The sequence below is a fragment of the Pagrus pagrus genome, assembly GCF_965226575.1.
Source record: "Pagrus pagrus genome assembly, contig: HAP1_SCAFFOLD_73, whole genome shotgun sequence".
Classification (NCBI taxonomy): Eukaryota; Metazoa; Chordata; class Actinopteri; order Spariformes; family Sparidae; genus Pagrus; species Pagrus pagrus.
The window spans coordinates 84,027-92,600 of record NW_028175390.1 but is presented as its reverse complement, the minus strand read 5'-3'; positions in this window follow the sequence as shown (position 1 = coordinate 92,600).

Sequence of the window (8,574 nt, the reverse complement as noted above, 5' to 3'; positions counted from 1 at the left end):
CACTAAGCTGCATTTCACTGAAAAAAGGTCTTTCAAACAGGTTTACTAGCCTGAACTGGTTGAATTTGGATCTTCTTCATGGCAAAGGAGTTTTTACCTGGAATTTCATTCATTAAAGGTGAAAAGTGGCTTATGTCAAAAATGAGCGTTTCAGAGCGATTGGAGGCTGTTTTAGCGCTGAAAAGTGGCTTATGTGAAAAATGAGCGTTTCAGAGCGAGAGCAGCCTGTTTTTGCACTAAGCTGCATTTCACTGAAAAAAGGTCTTTCAAACAGGTTTACTAGCCTGAACTGGTTGAATTTGGATCTTCTTCATGGCAAAGGAGTTTTTACCTGGAATTTCATTCATTAAAGGTGAAAAGTGGCTTATGTCAAAAATGAGCGTTTCAGAGCGATTGGAGGCTGTTTTAGCGCTGAAAAGTGGCTTATGTGAAAAATGAGCGTTTCAGAGCGAGAGCAGCCTGTTTTTGCACTAAGCTGCATTTCACTGAAAAAAGGTCTTTCAAATAGGTTTACTAGCCTGAACTGGTTGAATTTGGATCTTCTTCATGGCAAATGAGTTTTTACCTGGAATTTAATTCATTAAGGCTGAAAAGTGGGTTATGTCAAAAATGAGCGTTTCAGAGCGATTGGAGGCTGTTTTAGCGCTGAAAAGTGGCTTATGTGAAAAATGAGCGTTTCAGAGCGATTGGAGGCTGTTTTAGCACTGTACAGTCGCCTAAGGCTCAAAAGTGGCTTATGTGAAAAATGAGCGTTTCAGAGCGAGAGCAGCCTGTTTTTGCACTAAGCTGCATTTCACTGAAAAAAGGTCTTTCAAACAGGTTTACTAGCCTGAACTGGTTGAATTTGGATCTTCTTCATGGCAAAGGAGTTTTTACCTGGAATTTCATTCATTAAAGGTGAAAAGTGGCTTATGTCAAAAATGAGCGTTTCAGAGCGATTGGAGGCTATTTTAGCGCTGAAAAGTGGCTTATGTGAAAAATGAGCGTTTCAGAGCGAGAGCAGCCTGTTTTTGCACTAAGCTGCATTTCACTGAAAAAAGGTCTTTCAAACAGGTTTACTAGCCTGAACTGGTTGAATTTGGATCTTCTTCATGGCAAATGAGTTTTTACCTGGAATTTAATTCATTAAGGCTGAAAAGTGGGTTATGTCAAAAATGAGCGTTTCAGAGCGATTGGAGGCTGTTTTAGCGCTGAAAAGTGGCTTATGTGAAAAATGAGCGTTTCAGAGCGATTGGAGGCTGTTTTAGCACTGTACAGTCGCCTAAGGCTCAAAAGTGGCTTATGTGAAAAATGAGCGTTTCAGAGCGAGAGCAGCCTGTTTTTGCACTAAGCTGCATTTCACTGAAAAAAGGTCTTTCAAACAGGTTTACTAGCCTGAACTGGTTGAATTTGGATCTTCTTCATGGCAAAGGAGTTTTTACCTGGAATTTCATTCATTAAAGGTGAAAAGTGGCTTATGTCAAAAATGAGCGTTTCAGAGCGATTGGAGGCTATTTTAGCGCTGAAAAGTGGCTTATGTGAAAAATGAGCGTTTCAGAGCGAGAGCAGCCTGTTTTTGCACTAAGCTGCATTTCACTGAAAAAAGGTCTTTCAAACAGGTTTACTAGCCTGAACTGGTTGAATTTGGATCTTCTTCATGGCAAAGGAGTTTTTACCTGGAATTTCATTCATTAAAGGTGAAAAGTGGATTATGTCAAAAATGAGCGTTTCAGAGCGATTGGAGGCTGTTTTAGCGCTGAAAAGTGGCTTATGTGAAAAATGAGCGTTTCAGAGCGATTGGAGGCTGTTTTAGCACTGTACAGTCGCCTAAGGCTGAAAAGTGGCTTATGTGAAAAATGAGCGTTTCAGAGCGAGAGCAGCCTGTTTTTGCACTAAGCTGCATTTCACTGAAAAAAGGTCTTTCAAACAGGTTTACTAGCCTGAACTGGTTGAATTTGGATCTTCTTCATGGCAAAGGAGTTTTTACCTGGAATTTCATTCATTAAAGGTGAAAAGTGGCTTATGTCAAAAATGAGCGTTTCAGAGCGATTGGAGGCTGTTTTAGCACTGTACAGTCGCCTAAGGCTGAAAAGTGGCTTATGTGAAAAATGAGCGTTTCAGAGCGAGAGCAGCCTGTTTTTGCACTAAGCTGCATTTCACTGAAAAAAGGTCTTTCAAACAGGTTTACTAGCCTGAACTGTTTGAATTTGGATCTTCTTCATGGCAAAGGAGTTTTTACCTGGAATTTCATTCATTAAAGGTGAAAAGTGGATTATGTCAAAAATGAGCGTTTCAGAGCGATTGGAGGCTGTTTTAGCACTGTACAGTCGCCTAAGGCTGAAAAGTGGCTTATGTGAAAAATGAGCGTTTCAGAGCGAGAGCAGCCTGTTTTTGCACTAAGCTGCATTTCACTGAAAAAAGGTCTTTCAAACAGGTTTACTAGCCTGAACTGGTTGAATTTGGATCTTATTCATGGCAAAGGAGTTTTTACCTGGAATTTCATTCATTAAAGGTGAAAAGTGGCTTATGTCAAAAATGAGCGTTTCAGAGCGATTGGAGGCTGTTTTAGCACTGTACAGTCGCCTAAGGCTGAAAAGTGGCTTATGTGAAAAATGAGCGTTTCAGAGCGAGAGCAGCCTGTTTTTGCACTAAGCTGCATTTCACTGAAAAAAGGTCTTTCAAACAGGTTTACTAGCCTGAACTGGTTGAATTTGGATCTTCTTCATGGCAAAGGAGTTTTTACCTGGAATTTCATTCATTAAAGGTGAAAAGTGGCTTATGTCAAAAATGAGCGTTTCAGAGCGATTGGAGGCTGTTTTAGCGCTGAAAAGTGGCTTATGTGAAAAATGAGCGTTTCAGAGCGAGAGCAGCCTGTTTTTGCACTAAGCTGCATTTCACTGAAAAAAGGTCTTTCAAACAGGTTTACTAGCCTGAACTGGTTGAATTTGGATCTTCTTCATGGCAAAGGAGTTTTTACCTGGAATTTCATTCATTAAAGGTGAAAAGTGGATTATGTCAAAAATGAGCGTTTCAGAGCGATTGGAGGCTGTTTTAGCACTGTACAGTCGCCTAAGGCTGAAAAGTGGCTTATGTGAAAAATGAGCGTTTCAGAGCGAGAGCAGCCTGTTTTTGCACTAAGCTGCATTTCACTGAAAAAAGGTCTTTCAAACAGGTTTACTAGCCTGAACTGGTTGAATTTGGATCTTATTCATGGCAAAGGAGTTTTTACCTGGAATTTCATTCATTAAAGGTGAAAAGTGGCTTATGTCAAAAATGAGCGTTTCAGAGCGATTGGAGGCTGTTTTAGCACTGTACAGTCGCCTAAGGCTGAAAAGTGGCTTATGTGAAAAATGAGCGTTTCAGAGCGAGAGCAGCCTGTTTTTGCACTAAGCTGCATTTCACTGAAAAAAGGTCTTTCAAACAGGTTTACTAGCCTGAACTGGTTGAATTTGGATCTTCTTCATGGCAAAGGAGTTTTTACCTGGAATTTCATTCATTAAAGGTGAAAAGTGGCTTATGTCAAAAATGAGCGTTTCAGAGCGATTGGAGGCTGTTTTAGCGCTGAAAAGTGGCTTATGTGAAAAATGAGCGTTTCAGAGCGAGAGCAGCCTGTTTTTGCACTAAGCTGCATTTCACTGAAAAAAGGTCTTTCAAACAGGTTTACTAGCCTGAACTGGTTGAATTTGGATCTTCTTCATGGCAAAGGAGTTTTTACCTGGAATTTCATTCATTAAAGGTGAAAAGTGGATTATGTCAAAAATGAGCGTTTCAGAGCGATTGGAGGCTGTTTTAGCACTGTACAGTCGCCTAAGGCTGAAAAGTGGCTTATGTGAAAAATGAGCGTTTCAGAGCGAGAGCAGCCTGTTTTTGCACTAAGCTGCATTTCACTGAAAAAAGGTCTTTCAAACAGGTTTACTAGCCTGAACTGGTTGAATTTGGATCTTCTTCATGGCAAAGGAGTTTTTACCTGGAATTTCATTCATTAAAGGTGAAAAGTGGATTATGTCAAAAATGAGCGTTTCAGAGCGATTGGAGGCTGTTTTAGCACTGTACAGTCGCCTAAGGCTGAAAAGTGGCTTATGTGAAAAATGAGCGTTTCAGAGCGAGAGCAGCCTGTTTTTGCACTAAGCTGCATTTCACTGAAAAAAGGTCTTTCAAACAGGTTTACTAGCCTGAACTGGTTGAATTTGGATCTTCTTCATGGCAAAGGAGTTTTTACCTGGAATTTCATTCATTAAAGGTGAAAAGTGGCTTATGTCAAAAATGAGCGTTTCAGAGCGATTGGAGGCTGTTTTAGCACTGTACAGTCGCCTAAGGCTGAAAAGTGGCTTATGTGAAAAATGAGCGTTTCAGAGCGAGAGCAGCCTGTTTTTGCACTAAGCTGCATTTCACTGAAAAAAGGTCTTTCAAACAGGTTTACTAGCCTGAACTGGTTGAATTTGGATCTTCTTCATGGCAAAGGAGTTTTTACCTGGAATTTCATTCATTAAAGGTGAAAAGTGGCTTATGTCAAAAATGAGCGTTTCAGAGCGATTGGAGGCTGTTTTAGCGCTGAAAAGTGGCTTATGTGAAAAATGAGCGTTTCAGAGCGAGAGCAGCCTGTTTTTGCACTAAGCTGCATTTCACTGAAAAAAGGTCTTTCAAACAGGTTTACTAGCCTGAACTGGTTGAATTTGGATCTTCTTCATGGCAAAGGAGTTTTTACCTGGAATTTCATTCATTAAAGGTGAAAAGTGGATTATGTCAAAAATGAGCGTTTCAGAGCGATTGGAGGCTGTTTTAGCACTGTACAGTCGCCTAAGGCTGAAAAGTGGCTTATGTGAAAAATGAGCGTTTCAGAGCGAGAGCAGCCTGTTTTTGCACTAAGCTGCATTTCACTGAAAAAAGGTCTTTCAAACAGGTTTACTAGCCTGAACTGGTTGAATTTGGATCTTCTTCATGGCAAAGGAGTTTTTACCTGGAATTTCATTCATTAAAGGTGAAAAGTGGATTATGTCAAAAATGAGCGTTTCAGAGCGATTGGAGGCTGTTTTAGCACTGTACAGTCGCCTAAGGCTGAAAAGTGGCTTATGTGAAAAATGAGCGTTTCAGAGCGAGAGCAGCCTGTTTTTGCACTAAGCTGCATTTCACTGAAAAAAGGTCTTTCAAACAGGTTTACTAGCCTGAACTGGTTGAATTTGGATCTTCTTCATGGCAAAGGAGTTTTTACCTGGAATTTCATTCATTAAAGGTGAAAAGTGGATTATGTCAAAAATGAGCGTTTCAGAGCGATTGGAGGCTGTTTTAGCACTGTACAGTCGCCTAAGGCTGAAAAGTGGCTTATGTGAAAAATGAGCGTTTCAGAGCGAGAGCAGCCTGTTTTTGCACTAAGCTGCATTTCACTGAAAAAAGGTCTTTCAAACAGGTTTACTAGCCTGAACTGGTTGAATTTGGATCTTATTCATGGCAAAGGAGTTTTTACCTGGAATTTCATTCATTAAAGGTGAAAAGTGGCTTATGTCAAAAATGAGCGTTTCAGAGCGATTGGAGGCTGTTTTAGCGCTGAAAAGTGGCTTATGTGAAAAATGAGCGTTTCAGAGCGAGAGCAGCCTGTTTTTGCACTAAGCTGCATTTCACTGAAAAAAGGTCTTTCAAACAGGTTTACTAGCCTGAACTGGTTGAATTTGGATCTTATTCATGGCAAAGGAGTTTTTACCTGGAATTTCATTCATTAAAGGTGAAAAGTGGCTTATGTCAAAAATGAGCGTTTCAGAGCGATTGGAGGCTGTTTTAGCGCTGAAAAGTGGCTTATGTGAAAAATGAGCGTTTCAGAGCGAGAGCAGCCTGTTTTTGCACTAAGCTGCATTTCACTGAAAAAGGGTCTTTCAAACAGGTTTACTAGCCTGAACTGGTTGAATTTGGATCTTCTTCATGGCAAAGGAGTTTTTACCTGGAATTTCATTCATTAAAGGTGAAAAGTGGCTTATGTCAAAAATGAGCGTTTCAGAGCGATTGGAGGCTGTCTTAGAGCTGAAAAGTGGCTTATGTGAAAAATGAGCGTTTCGGAGCGAGAGCAGCCTGTTTTTGCACTAAGCTGCATTTCACTGAAAAAAGGTCTTTCAAACAGGTTTACTAGCCTGAACTGGTTGAATTTGGATCTTCTTCATGGCAAAGGAGTTTTTACCTGGAATTTCATTCATTAAAGGTGAAAAGTGGCTTATGTCAAAAATGAGCGTTTCAGAGCGATTGGAGGCTGTTTTAGCGCTGAAAAGTGGCTTATGTGAAAAATGAGCGTTTCAGAGCGAGAGCAGCCTGTTTTTGCACTAAGCTGCATTTCACTGAAAAAAGGTCTTTCAAACAGGTTTACTAGCCTGAACTGGTTGAATTTGGATCTTCTTCATGGCAAAGGAGTTTTTACCTGGAATTTCATTCATTAAAGGTGAAAAGTGGATTATGTCAAAAATGAGCGTTTCAGAGCGATTGGAGGCTGTTTTAGCACTGTACAGTCGCCTAAGGCTGAAAAGTGGCTTATGTGAAAAATGAGCGTTTCAGAGCGAGAGCAGCCTGTTTTTGCACTAAGCTGCATTTCACTGAAAAAAGGTCTTTCAAACAGGTTTACTAGCCTGAACTGGTTGAATTTGGATCTTATTCATGGCAAAGGAGTTTTTACCTGGAATTTCATTCATTAAAGGTGAAAAGTGGCTTATGTCAAAAATGAGCGTTTCAGAGCGATTGGAGGCTGTTTTAGCGCTGAAAAGTGGCTTATGTGAAAAATGAGCGTTTCAGAGCGAGAGCAGCCTGTTTTTGCACTAAGCTGCATTTCACTGAAAAAAGGTCTTTCAAACAGGTTTACTAGCCTGAACTGGTTGAATTTGGATCTTATTCATGGCAAAGGAGTTTTTACCTGGAATTTCATTCATTAAAGGTGAAAAGTGGCTTATGTCAAAAATGAGCGTTTCAGAGCGATTGGAGGCTGTTTTAGCGCTGAAAAGTGGCTTATGTGAAAAATGAGCGTTTCAGAGCGAGAGCAGCCTGTTTTTGCACTAAGCTGCATTTCACTGAAAAAGGGTCTTTCAAACAGGTTTACTAGCCTGAACTGGTTGAATTTGGATCTTCTTCATGGCAAAGGAGTTTTTACCTGGAATTTCATTCATTAAAGGTGAAAAGTGGCTTATGTCAAAAATGAGCGTTTCAGAGCGATTGGAGGCTGTCTTAGAGCTGAAAAGTGGCTTATGTGAAAAATGAGCGTTTCGGAGCGAGAGCAGCCTGTTTTTGCACTAAGCTGCATTTCACTGAAAAAAGGTCTTTCAAACAGGTTTACTAGCCTGAACTGGTTGAATTTGGATCTTCTTCATGGCAAAGGAGTTTTTACCTGGAATTTCATTCATTAAAGGTGAAAAGTGGCTTATGTCAAAAATGAGCGTTTCAGAGCGATTGGAGGCTGTTTTAGCACTGTACAGTCGCCTAAGGCTGAAAAGTGGCTTATGTGAAAAATGAGCGTTTCAGAGCGAGAGCAGCCTGTTTTTGCACTAAGCTGCATTTCACTGAAAAAAGGTCTTTCAAACAGGTTTACTAGCCTGAACTGGTTGAATTTGGATCTTCTTCATGGCAAAGGAGTTTTTACCTGGAATTTCATTCATTAAAGGTGAAAAGTGGCTTATGTCAAAAATGAGCGTTTCAGAGCGATTGGAGGCTGTTTTAGCGCTGAAAAGTGGCTTATGTGAAAAATGAGCGTTTCAGAGCGAGAGCAGCCTGTTTTTGCACTAAGCTGCATTTCACTGAAAAAAGGTCTTTCAAACAGGTTTACTAGCCTGAACTGGTTGAATTTGGATCTTCTTCATGGCAAAGGAGTTTTTACCTGGAATTTCATTCATTAAAGGTGAAAAGTGGATTATGTCAAAAATGAGCGTTTCAGAGCGATTGGAGGCTGTTTTAGCACTGTACAGTCGCCTAAGGCTGAAAAGTGGCTTATGTGAAAAATGAGCGTTTCAGAGCGAGAGCAGCCTGTTTTTGCACTAAGCTGCATTTCACTGAAAAAAGGTCTTTCAAACAGGTTTACTAGCCTGAACTGGTTGAATTTGGATCTTCTTCATGGCAAAGGAGTTTTTACCTGGAATTTCATTCATTAAAGGTGAAAAGTGGCTTATGTCAAAAATGAGCGTTTCAGAGCGATTGGAGGCTGTTTTAGCGCTGAAAAGTGGCTTATGTGAAAAATGAGCGTTTCAGAGCGAGAGCAGCCTGTTTTTGCACTAAGCTGCATTTCACTGAAAAAAGGTCTTTCAAACAGGTTTACTAGCCTGAACTGGTTGAATTTGGATCTTCTTCATGGCAAAGGAGTTTTTACCTGGAATTTCATTCATTAAAGGTGAAAAGTGGCTTATGTGAAAAATGAGCGTTTCAGAGCGAGAGCAGCCTGTTTTTGCACTAAGCTGCATTTCACTGAAAAAAGGTCTTTCAAACAGGTTTACTAGCCTGAACTGGTTGAATTTGGATCTTCTTCATGGCAAATGAGTTTTTACCTGGAATTTAATTCATTAAGGCTGAAAAGTGGGTTATGTCAAAAATGAGCGTTTCAGAGCGATTGGAGGCTGTTTTAGCGCTGAAAAGTGGCTTATG